This window comes from Tachyglossus aculeatus, chromosome 22 (genome assembly GCF_015852505.1).
Source record: "Tachyglossus aculeatus isolate mTacAcu1 chromosome 22, mTacAcu1.pri, whole genome shotgun sequence".
NCBI classification, from domain to species: domain Eukaryota; kingdom Metazoa; phylum Chordata; class Mammalia; order Monotremata; family Tachyglossidae; genus Tachyglossus; species Tachyglossus aculeatus.
This window is the reverse complement of record NC_052087.1, coordinates 45,373,524-45,391,909: the sequence shown is the minus strand read 5'-3', so window position 1 is coordinate 45,391,909 and position 18,386 is coordinate 45,373,524.

Here is an 18,386-nt window from a genome sequence, read left to right as displayed (position 1 = left end):
CAATACTAACACAGTAGGTAATTAGAAAACAGCATTAATGGAATCAGAGTTTGCACCCCCATAACTTGCTTATGTTAAACCGCAAATGGTAAATTGAAATGAAGCGTTGTGTTTTCTAAGAGGCTGACAAACAATTTCCATCTTGGATTTCAATCCCATCATTCTTCCAATGGATTCAAATGTATAAAGAAAAATGAGCAAGAAATCCAGATATGTCATTACTCTATTGAATATTGCTTTTTGTCCATCATTTACCAGCCACTGCAAATGCACATGATGGTTTATGAAAGTGAGATAATGCAGTTTTACAGACTATATTTCAAACAGTTTGTCATTGGAGGATTAACAGGTGATGTATTCAGTGAGTAGCTGAAAACTTTAAAGAATGGAGGCATCTAGGAATGTTGGTAAAGAATGTGTGGAAGGAAAGCAGGTGTGAAAAGCGACTGCTTTGTTGAAAAATTGTATGGTCATTCTTTCTGGAATGTTGTGGGTAAATAGGGAGGACACACTGAGACCAGCTGAGAGAAGCTGGGAAGTATACAAGGTCTGATTGTTAAGATACATTCTGAGAGCTAAGCAGGTTGGTAAGTATCAAGCACTCAAGGGGCAGGATGCTGTTTTGACCTTAAAAGATTTCAGAAAAAGAGAGTTCAGGTTTTTATGATATGGTATTTAAGTGCCTACTATCTGTCAAGCCCTATTCTAAGCACTGGGATCTATATAAATTAAACAGACTGGATACACTCCCTGTTCCCACATGGGTCTCACAGGCTAAGTAGGAGGAAGTACAGGTACTGAATCCCCACTTTGCAGTTGAGGAAAGTGAGGCACAGAAAAGTTAAGTGGCTTGCCCATTGTCACCCAGCAGGCAAGTGGGAGAACTGGGATTAGAACCCAGATCCTCTGCTTTCCAGTCCCATGCTTTATCCAGTAAGGCATGCTGCTTCCCTGAACTGGGGAGAACCTGAAGGTCATGTGAAGTCTGAACTTACTAAGGACAAATTACAGAGATGCTGAGAAACAAACAAAAAAAAGGGGGTATGTGCTGGAGTGTTCTACAGGCAACAATAGAGTAGTAATGAAGCCCAGAGTAAAGAAAGTGGCAAAAATTGAGGTAGGATATCACTAAAACATAGACTCTTAAGGAGTCACAAAAAGTAGGACAGGACACACTTGAGACTCAGAGATATTGTTCATGGTTAGGGTTCAGCTATATTTGTAGAATTAAACTATGAGTCTCAAAGAAGTGAAAGTTTAAAATATTATTGTATATAATGCAGGCTTTTTCTTAAAAATGGGGGCAACTCTGGAAAGAGTGGGTAAGAAATGCTTTTCCTATATAGTTTTTGAGGGGTACGTGGAAAATAAAAGGAAAATTTGAATGCTTGCCTTTAAAATCAGAAAAACTTACTCTCTGTATCACATGGAGAAGAAATGCATGAAAACATCTCATGGTTTAGTACTCATTTAGGTTGGCCTAATCCCTGTGACATCAGGATTCCCCAGAGGAGTCCTGAGCAATGAACTCCAGAGATCCAGTCTGGACCTGACAGATTCACCAGATCCCAGACTCCTTCAAAACATTGGGTATGGCTAACTTGGACCACTCTGGATCACGGTCTTAATCCCCATATTACAGATGAGGTAACTGAGGCCCAGAGAAGTTAAGTGATTTACCCAAGGTTACCCAGCAGACAAGTCATGGAGCTGGGATTTGAACCCAGATCCTTCTGACTCCCAGGCCTGGGCTCTATCCACTAGGCTCACTATTCTCTGAAAGCATTCCAAAGATGCTTTGCTTTTATAGAGATATGTATCTCTATAAAAGCAAAACATATATATTTGTGGACAGTTGTTCTTTCCGGGTGTGTTCATCAGTTGGCCAAGACTTAGTACAGTTCTCTGCATACAATAATTGCTCAATAAATACTATTGATTGATTGCATAAACACATCTTCAATCTTTTCTGAGGTTGACCTCCAGCAGGTATTTTCGGTATAAAATCTCTCTGATGCACCATAATCTGTATTTAGACCAAATAAACAAAGCCCTACTCTATGCAGTTGGTAAAACGGGTCTTACTTCCATGATCAGATAATTATAATTTGTTGTTATTGACAGACTAATGAACACCGAATTGGGAGTTGTCAAAACTGGAGGATTCTGTACAGTTTCTGCTCCCCATCAACAGAACAAGAGTTGAAATTAAGTTCTAAAAGGAAACAGAATTTTCAAGTTAAATGATTTAGAAGTTTGGGATCCACATAGCCAGGATTAAGAGGGCAAGATATCGTAGCGTTCCTCTGGCAACCTCTTTATGAAGAAAGCTGTTCTATTCAGGATTCATTACTATATTGTTTTATTTTAGCATGGTTCCTTAGTACAGTACTCTGAACATAGAAAGTGCTCAATAAATATCTCAGATTGATTGATCAAGCAATCAGTGATTGAGGGAATTGAGAAGAGGAAATTAAATGAAGGAAGATTAAGTTAAATCAGTTCTAAGAAAACTGAGATCAAAATCAAGTGTCCTGGAAGACCTTAACAAACATGAGAGAAAAACTTCTGCAAGGGTGGTAGGAAAACTGAAAGCTGATGAAAGATTTTGAATCAGAATTTTATAGGAGTCGGTATCATTTAACATGTCTCTAATGACTGACTCCCGTCTCCACACATCCACACCAAGTGGTCAGAACCTGAGACTTCAAGCACTCAGTACAGTGTCAAGCACTTAATACAGTGCTGCACACATAGTAAGCACTCAATAAATTCCACCAACTGATTGGTGGAATCAGTTTCACAGGAAGTCACTAAGATCGGATCATGTATAAATAGGGATGGGTTTGTGTACTTCACTTGGCTAGTCATATCTCTCTGAATATGAATCAAATAATGGCCATCGTATACTACAGTATTTTCTGCTGCTAATTTATGCAATCCAATTCTTTATAGACATAGCTGCAGTTCAGACAGCCAAGATGTCACTACGGAAATCTCATGTGTTAGGGATGGTGATGTTTTGTAGGTTCTATTCAGTGCCTTCCAACAGGGACTGCTTTAGACCTCATTGTTTGACCTCCTCCAAATGCTTGTCGCCATCACTAAGGGAAAAAATGGAGCATGAAGACAAATAATATAAAGACTACATACTCTGGCATGAAAGGTGCCATTCCTTCATGAAAGGTGCCATTCCTTCATGGGCCCAGAGGTTGAGAGGGTTTGGGTTCTAAACCTGCCTTGCCACTTGTCTGCTGTGTGACCTTGGGCAAGCCACTTCACTTCTCTGTGCCTCATTTACCTCATCTGGAAAATGGGGATTAAGACTTTGAGCCTCATGTGGGATGAGGACTGTATCCAACCTGATTTGCTTATATTCCCCTCCTGCCCCCACAATTCCCCAGCATTTAGTACAGTATCTGGCATAAAATAAACACTTAACAAATACCACAATTATTACTGAGAGTCTGGGAAGATGTGGTAGCAGCAGTGATCAGGAATTAGCACTGGGCACGGGGACAACCCCAGGGGCTAATGTAGGTGGGAATGGACAAGGAGCAAATGTACTTCTCTCCCACTGACCAATGGGAGGTTTTTACTAGGTCACACCTGGAACTATAAAATCCATCACTTTAGGTAATCCCTCATCCTTAAATCTGGTTCATGGTGTTTTCTGCTCTCTTTTCTTCGCTTCCCAAGCAGTGTGGCTTAGTGGAAAGAGCACAGGCTTGGGAGTCAGAGGACATGGGTTCTAATCCCGGCTCCACCATTTGTTGTGTGTGACCTTGGGCAAGCCACTTAATTTCTCTGTGCCTCAGTTACCTCATCTGTAAAATGGGGATGAAGACTGTGAGCCCCACATGGGACAACCAGATTACCTTGTATCTACCCCAGTGTCTAGAACAGAGCTTAGCACATAGTAAGCACTGAACAAATACTATTATCATTATTATCAACAACTGCTACTCTGCTAGGAAACTGTTTCTTATAGGTATTCCAACCTATAGATAGCCTTACATCTATATCCTTATATCTTTGCCCTTGGACTTTATCATTTTTCCATAGGATCTTTCCCTTTCCTTCCCCCTCTCCCGACCAAACGCACATCGGACTTTTCCTCTGTTTGAGACCCTGATCGATTTTTGTTCCTCTACTTGGCTGTTAGCGCTCATAAATGGGTAGAGTGACTGGATTAATAAGGAATAATGGTATTTAAGCACCTACTATGGGTCAAGCACTGAACTAAGCACTGGGGCAGATACATGATAATCAGGTCAAACACAGTTCTCCTGTCCCACATGGGGCTTTCAGTTTAAACATTAATTCAGTAGTATTTATTGAGCTCTTACTGTGTGTGAAGCACTGTTCTAAGCGCTTGGGAGAGGACAGTAAGATGATAAAACAGACACATTCCCTGCCCACAATGAGCTTTCAAGTCTAGAGGCCGAGCTTAGGAGGAAGGACAAGTGTCAGTGCCTGCCCTGTCTTCCTATCCCAGTGAGTCTCCTTGAGGGAAATGAGCTTTATTAATGAAGTGTCCGTGGACTAGATTGGTTCATGACCAACTATACTTCGAGTACTCAGACTCTTCTTAGTCTTCCATAATGAGCCACTCTCCCTACCCCTTGGCTGCCCCGCGTCTGATACTTGGACGTCTCCTTGTCATTAATGAAGGCCATTGTCGAGAGGGGTTTTGCATAGTACCATTGACCATTTCCATTTCCTTTCATTACTGATGCTGTCTTTTAAAAGCCTTACTGTGTCTTTCCATACAACTTCCCAGGAAGGGAGGAAATGTGAGCTCCATGCAAGTAAAATGTGAAGTCTGGCCAATCTCACAGTGCAGAAAGGTCTTATTGTTTCTAGACTTCAGCAAGGCTGTGTAGCCTCGAAGGCATACATATGTAGCTTTGTAGATGTGGTTTGGCCCAACAGGAAGTGTGTATTCCCCCATGATATATTGGATACACGGATCTTTAGACCCTGAGGTCGGAATAAAGTGTCCAATGTAAACTGCCAAAAAGGTACAAGAAACAGATTTCTGTAATGTAAAAGAAATAACCATCTTCACCTGGGCATAGGCCAACATAATAATCCTAAATGCTCAGTTCATGAGGGGATTCCATTTCAGAAGTAGCCTAGTTTATTTTATTTAGAAGACAGTAGTCCAGTAAGGAGAGAAACCACACTGTGGTGTTTTCTCTCTGGGAGGAACATGATTGGTCAACGAAAGATTGAAATCTGCCTATGGATCATACAACTGTTTTTCCAGGCCCAGGGAAGAATTCATTTTGGAAATAGATACTCTGTTCCTAGACTGCTCCTGATTTCTTTTATTTTTTAGACCGCAGAAAACAGTCTAAAACCCTCTAGACTGTAAGCTCGTTGTGGGCAGGGAATATGTCTACCAACTCTATTATATTGTACTCTCCCCGTGCTTAGGACAATGCTCTGTACAGGGTATAATGTGATTGATTTTTCTCATTTTTTAATGTTATTTGTTAAGTGCTTACTATGTGTCAAACACTGTTCTAAGCACTGGGGTAGATACAAGTTTATTAGGTCAGGCACAGTCCCTGCTCTGCATCGGGCTTACAGTCTAAGAAGGAGGGAGAACAGGCATTTAAGCTCCAGTTTACCATTGAGGGAACTGAGGCACAGAGAAGTCAAATGACTTGCCCAAGGTCACACAGCAAACAATTGGCAGAGTTGAGATTAGAACCCAGGTCCTCTGACTCTCAGGCTCATTTTCTTTCCACTAAGCCATACTTCTTCTCCATCACATGCTGTTTTTCATCACAACGGTTCCATATACTCATTTTAAAAAATTAGGTAGCCAAAATGATGCCGGTTATCTCTTATTCATTCTGAAATCTCCGCTTGGTGTTACAAGTTTTGTAGTTCATCTTATTGACCAACTGGACTCCAAAGAGGGACTTTGATTCACATTGGCCTCCAAAGAAATCATAGGGATTTCTCAGAAGAAATCCCTCCCAAACCCTGCCCTCTCCCTGACTTTCCCATCACTGTTGACGGCACTACCATCCTTCCCGTCTCACAGGCCCGCAACCTTGGTGTCATCCTCGACTCCGCTCTCTCGTTCACCCCTCACATCCAAGCCGTCACCAAAACCTGCCGGTCTCAGCTCCGCAACATTGCCAAGATCTGCCCTTTCTTCTCCATCCAAACCGCTACCCTGCTCGTTCAAGCTCTCATACTATCCCATCTGGACTACTATATCCGCCTCCTCTCCGATCTCCCATCCTCTTGTCTCTCCCCACTTCAATCCATACCTCATGCCGCTGCCCAGATTGTCTTTGTCCAGAAACGCTCTGGGCGTGTTACTCCCCTCCTCAAAAATCTCCAGTGACTACCAATCAACCAGCACATCAGGCAGAAACTCCTCACCCTCGGCTTCAAGGCTGTCCATCACCTCGCCCCCTCCTACCTCACCTCCCTTCTCTCCTTCTACAGCCCAGCCCACACCCTCCGCTCCTCTGCCGCTAATCTCCTCACCGTGCCTCGTTCTCACCTGTCCCGCCATTGACCTCTGGCCCACATCATCCCCCTGGCCTGGAATGCCCTCCCTCTGCCCATCCGCCAAGATAGCTCTCTTCCTCCCTTCAAGGCCCTACTGAGAGAGCTCACCTCCTCCAGGAGGTCTTCCTAGACTGAGCCCCCTCCTTCCTCTCCCCCTCCTCCCCCTCTCCACCCCCCCGCCTTACCTCCTTCCCTTCCCCACAGAACTTGTATATATGTATATAAGTTTGTATGTATTTATTACTCTATTTATTTTACTTGTACATATCTATTCTATTTATTTTATTTTGTTAATATGTTTTGTTTTGTTCTCTGTCCCCCCCTTTAGACTGTGAGCCCACTATTGGGTAGGGACCGTCTCTATATGTTGCCAACTTGTACTTCCCAAGCACTTAGTACAGTGTTCTGCACACAGTAAGCGCTCAATAAATACGATTAATTGATTGATTAATGATATTTTTGGAGCACTTATAATTAATCAATCATTTATTGAGTGCTTACTGTGTGCTGGACACTATACTAAGCACTTGGGAGAGTACTACAAATAACTGCGGCATTTGTTAGGCACTTAGGTGTCAAGCACTGTACTAAGTACTGGGGTAGATGTACTTTAAATAGATTGGACTCAGTCCTTGTCCCATGTAGCAACGTGGTTCAGTGGAAAGAGCATGGGCTTTGGAGTCAGAGGTCATGGGTTCGAATCCCAGCTCTGCCACTTGTCTGCTGTGTGACCTTGGGCAAGTCACTTAACTTCTCTGAGCCTCAGTTACCTCATCTGTAAAATGGGGATTAAGACTGTGAGCCCCACATGGGATAACCCTATCACTTTGTATCCTCCACAGTGCTTAGAACAGCGTTTTGCACATAGTAAGCGCTTAACAAATGCCAACATTATTATTATTATTATTATTATTATTATTATTATTATTATTATATAGGGCTTACAGTGTAAGGGGAAGGGAGAACAGGTATTTGTATTTTATCCCCATTTTACAGATGAGGTCCAGAGAAGTTAGGTAACTCCCCAAAGGTCATACTCTTCTTCTTCAAATGCTGTCAAGTAGTTTCTGACCCACAGCGACCCTATGGATACACCCTCTTCAGAACATCCTATCTTCTGGCATAAAGTTGTTCTGGTATGTGTATCCATAGAGTTTTCATAAGGTCATACAGCAGGCAATAATAATAATAATTGTGATATTTGTTAAGTGCTTACTGTGTGTCAAGCACTGGGGAAGATACAAAATCATTCATTCATTCATTCACTCATTCAATTGTGTTCATTGAGTGCTTACTGTGTGCAGAGCACTGTACTACGTGCCTGGAAAGTACAATACAACAATAAACAGTGACATTCCTTGCCCACAACGAGCTTACAGTCTAGTGTGGAGGAGACAGACATCAGTACAAATAAATATAATGACAGATATGTACATAAGTTCTGTGGGGTTGGGAGGGGGAAGAGCAAAGGGAGCAAGTCAGGGCAACACAGAAGGGAATGGGAGATGAAGAAAAGCGAGACTTGGCCCCTTAAGGCCTCTTGGAGATGTGCCTTCAATTAGGCTTTGAAGTGGGGGAGAGTAATTTTCTACAAGATTTGAGGAAGGAGGGCATTTCAAGCCAGAGATAGGATGTGGGCCAGGAGTCGATGGTGAAACTGGTGAGATGGAGGCACAATGAGAAGGTTAGCACTAGAGGAGTGAAGTTTGTGGGCTGGGTTGTAGAAGGAAAGAAGCAAGGTGAGGTAGGAGCAGGCAAGGTGATAGAGTGCTTCAAAGCCAATGGTGAGGACTTGTTTGATATGGAGGTGGATAGGCAACCACTGGAGTTTTTTGAGGAGCAGGGTGACATGTCCTGAATGTTTTTGTTGAAAAATGATCCAGACAGCAGAGTGAAGTATGGACTGGAGTGGGGAAACACAGAAGGCTGGGAGGTCAGCAAGGAGGCTGATGCAGTAATACAGGCAGGATAAGATGAGAGAGTGTATTAATGTGGTAGTTATTTGGATGGAGAGTAAAAGGTGGATTTTAGTGATGTTGTGAAGGTGGAACCAACAGGATTTAGTGACATTTAATATGTGGGTTGAATGACATAAACGAGTCAAGGATGATGATGATGATGGTATTTGTTAAGCACTTAACTATGTGTAAAGCACTGTTCTAAGCACTGGGGGGATACAAGGTAATCAGGGTGTCCCACATGTGGCTCACAGTCTTAATCCCCATTTTACAGATGAGGTAACTGAGGCACAGAGAAGTTAAGTGACTTGCCCAAGGTCACACAGCAGACAAGTGGCAGAGCTGGGATTTGAACCCATGACCTCTGACTCCTAAGCCTGTGTTCTTTCCACTAAAGAACCCCAGCTTCTCACCCAGCTTCCAGCTTCTCGCTGGATAACACCCGCGTTATAGGTTTGTGAGACAGGAAGGGTGGTGGTGCAGTCTACAGTGATGGGAAAGTCAGAGGGAAGACAGGGTTTGGTTTAGAAGATAAGGAGCTCTGTTTTGGACATGTTTGAGGTGATGGGAGGACATCCAAGTGGAGATGTCTTGAAGTGAAGGCTGGAGGAGATGTGAGGAGAGAGAGAGAGAGAGAGAGAGAGAGAGAGAGAGAGAGAGAGAGAGAGAGAGAGAGAGAGAGAGAGAGAGAGAGAGAGAGGGAGAGAGAGAGAGAGTGAGAGTGAGTGTGCATACAGGGCTGGAGATGTAGATTTGAGTATCACCCGCATAGAGGTGGTAGTTGAAGCCATGGGAGTGAATGAGTTATCCAAGGGAGTAGGTGTAGATGGAGAATAGAAGGGGACCCAGAACTGAACCTTCAGGAGTTAGGGAGTGGGAGACAGAGGTAGAGTCCATGAAGGAGATGGAGAATGAATGGCCAGAGAGAACCAGGAGAACCAGGAGAGGACAGAATCAGTGAAAACAAGGTTGGATAATGTTTCTAGGAGAAGGGGGTGGTCTGCAGTGTCAAAGGCAGTTTAGAGGTCAAGGATGATTGGGATGGAGTAGAGGCCATTGGATTTGGCAAGAAAGAGATCATTGGTGATCTTGAGAGGGCAAGATTCTGTGGAGTGAAGGGGAAGGAAGCCAGATTGGAGGGGGTCAAGGAGAGAATTGGAAGAGAGGAATCTGAGACGGGCTACAATCTAAGTAGGAGGAAGAACAGGTATTGAAGCCCATTTTATAGATGAAGTAATTGGGGTACAGAGAAGTTGTGACTTACCCAAGGTCACACAGTAGGCAAGTGGAGGAGCTGGGATTAGAGTGCAGATTCCCAGACTCCCAGGCCACTAGACCATAAACTATCTGCCAATCACTGTGCTAAACACTGGCATAGATATAACGTGATCAGATCGGGCACAGTCCCTGTCCTGTTCAGGCTCACAATCTAAGAGGGAGAGCAAAAAGGTCTCTTGTCCCCAGGATTTTCCTCATCTTATACAGATGAGGAAAATGGCTCAGGGGGGCTTGTTGACTTGCCCAGGTCACACAGCAGGCCAGTGGCAGAAGTAGTAATAGTAAGACTATTTATTAAATGCTTACTGTGTGCAAAGCAGTGTACGAAGTGCTGGGAAAGAATATAGAGGTGGGCATTAGACATAGTCCCTTGAAACTCCTTACCATTGCCTTTAAAACACTCAGTCATTTGCCTCCTCCTATCTTACCTCCCTGATTTCTTACTACAACCCAGAACACTCACTTAGCTCCTCCTATGTCACTGTACCTTGATCTTGTGTATCTCACCACCGACTCCTTGCCCACATCCTGCCTCTGACCTGGAACTCTCCCTCCCTCTTCATCACCAACGGACCACCACTCTCCCTACCTTCGGAGTCTTATTACAACCACATCTCCTCTAAAAGGCCTTTCCTGATGAAACTCTCATTTCCACTCTTCCCTCTCCCTTCAGTGTCACTCTCACACTTGGATTGATACGTTAGTACTTGAAATACACCCCACCCCCAGCATTTATGTACATATCCATAATATATTTTAACATCTACCTCCCCCTTTAGGTGGTAAATTCCTTGTTTGTTTTTACAGTATTTGTTAAACACTTACTGTGTTTTAAACATTGTTCTAGGTGCTGGGGTAGATGCAAGTTAATCAGGCCTCATGTAATGCCTGTCCCACATATGCTTCACAATCTAAGTAGGAGGGAGTACAGGTCTTGAATCCCTATTTTGCAGCTGAGGTAACTGAGGTACTAGGTGCTCAGGAAGCACAGAATAACAAACGAATCTCTGCCCACAGTCAATCAATGGTATTTACTGAGCACTTACTGTGTGAGTGCTTGGGAGAGTTCAATAGAGTAGGTAGATATTATTCCTGTCCGGCAGGCCTTATAAGGAATTTACACTCTAATGGACTAGAATCCAGGTTTCTTGACTCAGTGCCATGCTCTGTCCACTCGGCTGTTTGACCTTTTAGTCAACATGAAATAATGTGAGCAAAATTTTTGATTCAGCTTCTGTCTGAAGGACTTAGGAGGGCTTAAGCATGAAATAAATGTGGAAATATGCTCTTGGAAAATTATTATGTAGAACTCCATAGGTGATTTTGTTCTGATGATTTTGACACCTGTCTACATTTTTTGTTTTGTTATCTGTCTCCCCCTTCTAGACTGTGAGCCCATTGTTGGGTAGGGACCATCTCTATATGTTGCCGACTTGTACTTCCCAAGCTCTTAGTACAGTGCTCTGCACACAGTAGCGCTCAATAAATAAGATTGAATGAATGAATGATTTATATTGGCCTAGTGGATAGAGCACAGGCCTAGGAGTCAGAAGGACCTGGATTCTAATCCCAGTTCCACCGTTTGCTGTGTAGCTTTGGACAAATTGCTTCACTTCTCTGGGCCTCAGTTACCTCATCTGTAAAGTGGAGATTAAGACTTTGAGCCCCATGTGGGACAGGGACTGTGTTCAACCTGATTAGCTTGTGTCTACCTAGGTGTTTACAACAGTGCTTGAAACATAGTAAGTGTTTAAAAAATACCATTATTATTATTAGTAATGTCTATCTCCCTCTCTAGACTGTAAGCTGGTTGTGGGCAGGGAATGTGTTTACCAACTGTGTTTACTCTCCCAAGTGCTTAATACAGTGTTTTGCACACAGTGAGGACTCAATAAATACCATAGATAAAAATGATGATCCAGCAGAGAGAGCTGCATCAATTTCAACAGCTCCTACTCTATCCTAATCCTCCTCGACCTCTCAGCTGCCTTCGACACTGTGGACCATCCCCTTCTCCTCAACACGCTATCCAACCTTGGCTTCACAGACTCTGTCCTTTCCTGGTTCTCCTCTTATCTCTCTAGCCGTTCATTCTCAGTCTCTTTTGTGGGCTCCTCCTCCCCCTCCCATCCCCTTACTGTAGGGTTCCTCAAGGGTCAGTTCTTAGTCCCCTTCTGTTCTCTATCTACACTCACTACCTTGGTGAACTCATTCGCTCCCATGGCTTCAACTATCATCTCTACGCTTTTGACACCCAAATCTACATCTCTGCCCCTGCTCTCTCTCCCTCCCTTCAGGCTCATGTCTCCTCCTGCCTTCAAGACATCTCCATCTGGATGTGTGCCCGCTATCTAAAACTCAATATGTCCAAGACTGAACTCCTTATCTTCCCTCCCAAGCCCTGCCCTCTCCCTGACTTCTCCATCACTGTTGACGGCACTACCGTCCTTCCCATCTCACAAGCCCGCAACCTTGGTGTCATCCTCGACTCTGCTCTCTCGTTCAGCCCTCACATCCAATCCATCACCAAAACCTGCCAGTCTCACCTCCGCAACATCGCCAAGTTCCACCCTTTCCTCTCCATCCAAACCGCTACCCTGCTGGTTCAATCTCTCATCCTATCCCAACTGGATTAATGCATCAGTCTCCTCTCTGATCTCCCATCCTCCTGTCTCTCCCCATCTCTCCCCACTTCAATCTATACTTCACGCTGCTGCCTGGATCATCTTTGTGCAGAAACGCTCTGGGCATGTTACTCCCCTCCTAAAAAATCTCCAGTGGCTACCAATCAACCTACACATCAGGCAAAAACTCCTCATTCTCGGCTTCAAGGCTCTCCATCACCTTGCCCCCTCCTACCTCACCTCCCTTCTTTTATTCTACAGCCCAGCTTGCTCCTTCCACTCCCCTGCCACTAACCTCCTCACTGTGCCTCGTTCTCGCCTGTCCCGCCATCGACCCCTGGCCCACATCCTCCCCCTGGCCTGGAATGCCCTCCCTCTGCAGATCCGCCAAAGCCCTACTGAGAGCTCACCTCCTCCAGGAGGCCTTCCCAGACTGAGCCCCCTCCTTCCTCTCCCCCTCCCCATCCCCCCGCCCTACCTCCTTCCCCTCCCCGCAACACTTGTACATATGTTTGTACATATTTATTACTCTATTTTACTTGTACATATTTACTATTCTATTTATTTTATTTTGTTAGTATGTTTTGTTTTGTTGTCTGTCTCCCCCTTCTAAACTGTGAGCCTGTTGTTGGGTAGGGACTGTCTCTATATGTTGCCAACTTGTACTTCCCAAGCACTTAATACAGTGCTCTGCACACAGTAAGCACTCAATAAATATGATTGAATGAATGAATGAATGAAAGCAAAAACACAGGGATTATGGAGTTCCTATCAGGTGGTTTTCACATAGGGCTTAACACATGGCATCTGTGAGCAATAAAACAGGTGCAGACAGAGCTTGGCTTCTTTAAGGTTCTCTTGGGTTCAACGATGCCCACAGCCCCCTGGTTATTTTGTCACATTCTGTCCTCGTCCAAAGTACGATACGGAGAGTGGCAGGAGTCGTCTTTGAAAATTATACTCAGAAAGGACTCAGGATACCAATAGATATTCTCTACTTGTCACCTTTCAAGGGCAGAAGAAAAAGGGCAGGACAATCTGCCTACTGACAAAGGGAAGATTTAAGTCTCTGAAAACCCAATAAGGAAAAACGAATGTGACCTTCAGGAGCTGGGATTGTGGTCAGAGTTGCTTTGTTGTAAGAAAAAGGCCATCAGTTTGTAAATGAATCAGTGCTTGGCACATAGTAAGTGCTTAATAAATGCCATTATTATTATTATGACCTTGGTGTCATCCTCGACTCCGCTCTCTCATTCACCCCTCACATCCAAGCCGTGACCAAAACCTGCCGGTCTCAGCTCCACAACATTGCCAAGATCCGCCCTTTCCTCTCCATCCATACCGCTACCCTGCTCATTCAAGCTCTCATCCTATCCCATCTGGACTACTGCATCAGCCTTCTCTCTGATCTCCCATCCTCGTGTCTCTCTCCACTTCAATCCATACTTCATACTGCTGCCCGGATTATCTTTGTCCAGAAACGCTCTGGGCATATCACTCCCCTCCTCAAAAATCTCCAGTGGCTACCAATCAATCTGCGCATCAGGCAGAAACTCCTCACCCTGGGCTTCAAGGTTCTCCATCACCTCGCCCCCTCCTACCTCACCTCCCTTCTCTCCTTCTACAGCCCAGTCCGCACCCTCCGCTCCTCCACCACTGATCTCCTCACCGTACCTCGCTCTTGCCTGTCCCGCCATCGACCCCCGGCCCACGTCATCCCCCGGGCCTGGAATGCCCTCCCTCTGCCCATCCGCCAAGCTAGCTCTCTTCCTCCCTTCAAGGCCCTGCTGAGAGCTCACCTCCTCCAGGAGGCCTTCCCAGACTGAGCCCCTTCCTTCCTCTCCCCCTCGTCCCCCTCTCCATCCCCCCATCTTACCTCCCTCCCTTCCCCACAGCACCTGTATATATGTATATATGTTTGTACATATTTATTACTCTATTTATTTATTTATTTATTTATTTTACTTGTACATATCTATTCTATTTACTTTATTTTGTTAGTATGTTTGGTTTTGTTCTCTGTCTCCCCCTTTTAGACTGTGAGCCCACTGTTGGGTAGGGACTGTCTCTATATGTTGCCAATTTGTACTTCCCAAGCGCTTAGTACAGTGCTCTGCACATAGTAAGCGCTCAATAAATATGATTGATGATGATGGTGATGATGATGATTATTATTATTATTTATAAGAGGTCATGCAGGTTACCATCAATTTGGTTTCAGACCCTGACCCTTAGAAGGTACCTCTCAGTGGAAGAAGTAAAATAAAAACACCAGTATCCTCTTTTCTCCTCAGATTAGAGAGATTTATATTCTTCCATACAAAATAGTGGTTCCCCCTGTTTGGTGGGTGTGTTGCAGCTGGGAAAGTCCCATCCTGGAGAACTACTTAGTGGGATAACCTTTCTTGGTCACCTGATTCTTTATTCTTGGGGCTTGAGAGGGCACAGCGCTCTGATAAAAAGATGTTCTGGTGGACTATTTTGGAAAAGGGAAGTACCCTTGGGCAGCAAAAATTAGTGTTGGGCATCTTCCAGTTGTGGATTAAAACAGTTAACCTAGTTATTTTTGGTCTCTGAATGCAGTTTACAAACCTGCCTAACTGTGATATTTTCCTAATAATATTCTTGACCAAGAAGGAATATTTTAGATTGTTTTCAAGTGAAGAAATATAGATTTAAGCAACTCCTGACATAGAGGTAACCATTCAGCTTCCCATTCATAATTTTCTAGTGATTTGTCCTTTGTTGAAGGCTATTTTGCAACCTAAACTATTTCACTGGGCAGATTTGAAACTTTTCCATTTATCAACCAATTTCTATTTTTTAATACTCTATAGTAACTTTTGAGAGAGAGTTACGGAGTGCAAAGAAAATGTCTTTGCTGTTGACTTGAGCTTCCCATTTCTACCTAGATAAAGTTTATATCTTTTGAGTTGAATTTTTGACACAATTTTTTGTAATGGTATTTGTTAAGCACTTACTACATGCCAGGCACTGTACTAAACTCTGGGGTAGATACAAGCTAATCAGGTTGAACACAGTCCATGTCCCACATGGTGTTCACAGTCTTAATCCCCATTTTACAAATGAGGTAACTGAGGCCCAGGGAAGTTAAGTGACTTGCTCAGGGTCACACAGCCAACAAACAGAAGAGCTGGGATTAGACACAGTGACAGCTAAACAGATTTTCAGCATTCTAGAAGGCTAAGTGTGGAAAGAGAGAGAAGAGATGGAGTGAAGCTGCATATAGGGCATATGTTTTGTTGCAGGAAAAACTCTCCCTTCCTTTCAGAGGGGAGATTCTTTGACATTTTCCCCACAGAGTATCAATAAGAAGTGGAGATGGATGTGCACTTCCGGAAGATGTGGTTATCAGCAAAAGCAGAATTGGACTGGGGAGGACAGAATGGAAGGGGGAGTCTAACATGTAGAGAGTTTTGACTATCAAAATTCATTTCTGGGGCCCTCAACTGGCTGCCATCCTCCATTATTAGCTTGTATTTTCAGCAGGAACAGGAGTCAGCACTAGGAGGAAACTTGAAAGTATTTCTAAAAGCAGTGCCCTGCAAAATAGATACTTTTCATGAAATTCTTCCTCCCTTATGGGTGGGAAAATTGGGTGTATATATGTATATACGTTTGTACATATTTATTACTCTATTTATTTATTTATTTATTTATTTATTTTACTTGTACATATCTATTCTATTTGTTTTATTGCGTTAATATGTTTGGTTTTGTTCTCTGTCTCCCCCTTCTAGACTGTGAGCCCACTGTTGGGTAGGGACTGTCTCTATATGTTGCCAACTTGTACTTCCCAAGCGCTTAATACAGTGCTCTGCACACAGTAAGCGCTCAATAAATACGACTGATTGATTGATTGAAAAAGGACCTTTTGTGTCTAGATGAACAAGTCGTCACCCAGTTTACATTGTAGTATCAATGGTAGAATTTTTGTGGTGCTTAATAGGTGCAATTCTCTATATATTAAGGACTTAGAATATATAAAACAAGTAGGTGACACATTCCTTGCCCACAAGGAACTTCTACTCTAATGAGGAAGATAGTCATAAGAGTTTTTATGAAGAGAGGAATGAAAGTAAACAATTGAATGCATTCATTTATAGAAATTCGGGATTGTAATAATAATAATGGTATTTGTTAAGTGCTTACTATGTGCCAGGCACTGTTCTAAACACTGGGGTTTAGTACAAATCTAGTTTTACACAGACCCTGTCTTATGTGCAGCTTACAGTCTCAATCCCCATTTTACAGATGAGGTAACAGGCACAGAGAAATGAAGTGACTTGCTCAAGGTCATACAGCAGAAAGGTGACAGAGCCAGGATTAGAAGTCATGACCTTCTGACTCCCAGGCCTGTGCTTTATTCTCTATGTTATTCTGCTTCTTGAGGGCAGAGATCATCTTTAGTAACTCTGTAATACTCCCCCAAGTGCTTAGTACAGTTCTCTTCACACAGTAAGCACTCAATACATATGACTGACTGATTGGAACAGTGCTCTGTACACCGTAAGTGCTCAATAATCATGATTGATTTATTTAATGTACAACTGAGAAACCAGGTATGCGTAAGTGCTGAGGAGGGGCCCAAGTACATTCAACGGATTGTCTTTGTCCAGAAACGCTCTGGGCATGTTACTCCCCTCCTCAAAAATCTCCAGTGGCTACCAATCAACCTATGCATCAGGCAGAAACTCCTCACCCTCGGCTTCAAGGATTTTCCTCACCTCGCCCCCTCCTACCTCACCTCCCTTCTCTCCTTCTACAGCCCAGCCCACACCCTCCACTCTGCCGCTAATCTCCTCACCGTGCCTCGTTCTCGCCTGTCCCGCCGTCGACCCCCGGCCCACGTCATCCCCCTGGCCTGGAATGCCCTCCCTCCCCACGTCCGCCAAGCTAGCTCTCTTCCTCTCTTCAAGGCCCTACTGAGAGCTCACCTCCTCCAGGAGGCCTTCCCAGACTGAGCCCTCTCCTTCCTCTCCCCCTCCTCCCCCCTCCATCCCCTCCGCCTTACCTCCTTCCCTTCCCCACAGCACCTGTATATATGTATATATGCTTGTACATATTTATTACTCTATTTATTTATTTTACTTGTACATAGCTATTCTATTTATTTTATTTTGTTAATATGTTTTGTTTTGTTCTCTGTCTCCCCCTTCTAGACTGTGAGCCCACTTTTGGGTAGGGACCGTCTCTATATGTAGCCAACTTGTATTTCCCAAGCGCTTAGTACAGTGCTCTGCACACAGTAAGCGCTCAATAAATACAATTGATTGATTCAACCGTATTTAATGTACATACGTAAGTACATAAGTACACAAATACATGTGATGCAGTGGAAAAATGATGGAAGCAAATGCTTTTGCAGATATATTTTAACCAAACCTTTGGTGTCCAAGAATCTTCACACAAGGCAGACCGGTGTGGTACATTTCTCTGCTCCTGCCAAGTGAAGAACCACCTCTACTCCCGTGCCTAGTTCCTCAGCTGTTTTGGCTACTGAGTTGGCAAACATCTGCGATTGGTTGGCAACTGGCATCGTGCTCAATGCCCTCAAGGACATGCTCTCAGTTTGCATTTATCAGTGTCAGTTCGGGCCTGATGGTAATTTACTTGGTTAGTTTCAATTCAAACCACATTGCTTTGAAATTGTACTGAGAAGCAGAGTTTAGATGAGCCTGACACCCTTTCTTATAAAACTGGCATAGAGTGAAAAGAAGCCTTCTGGTAACCTCAATAATCCTGTAAATGGTGGCATAGGAGGAACTGATGCCCTTTTATTTTCTCCTTGCCACCTGAAGTTCATTACCCTCTTCTGAAGGGAGTTCAGTAGAGTTGTTTCAGGCCTGATGGGTATTGATCTGTTTGATCAAATTCATCCTAGCGAGGCTGTACCACTCTGCCTGAGAGAAGTAGGGGCTGGTTTGAGCATAAGGTTAAGGAGTGGTTTCTTTTGTTTGCTTGT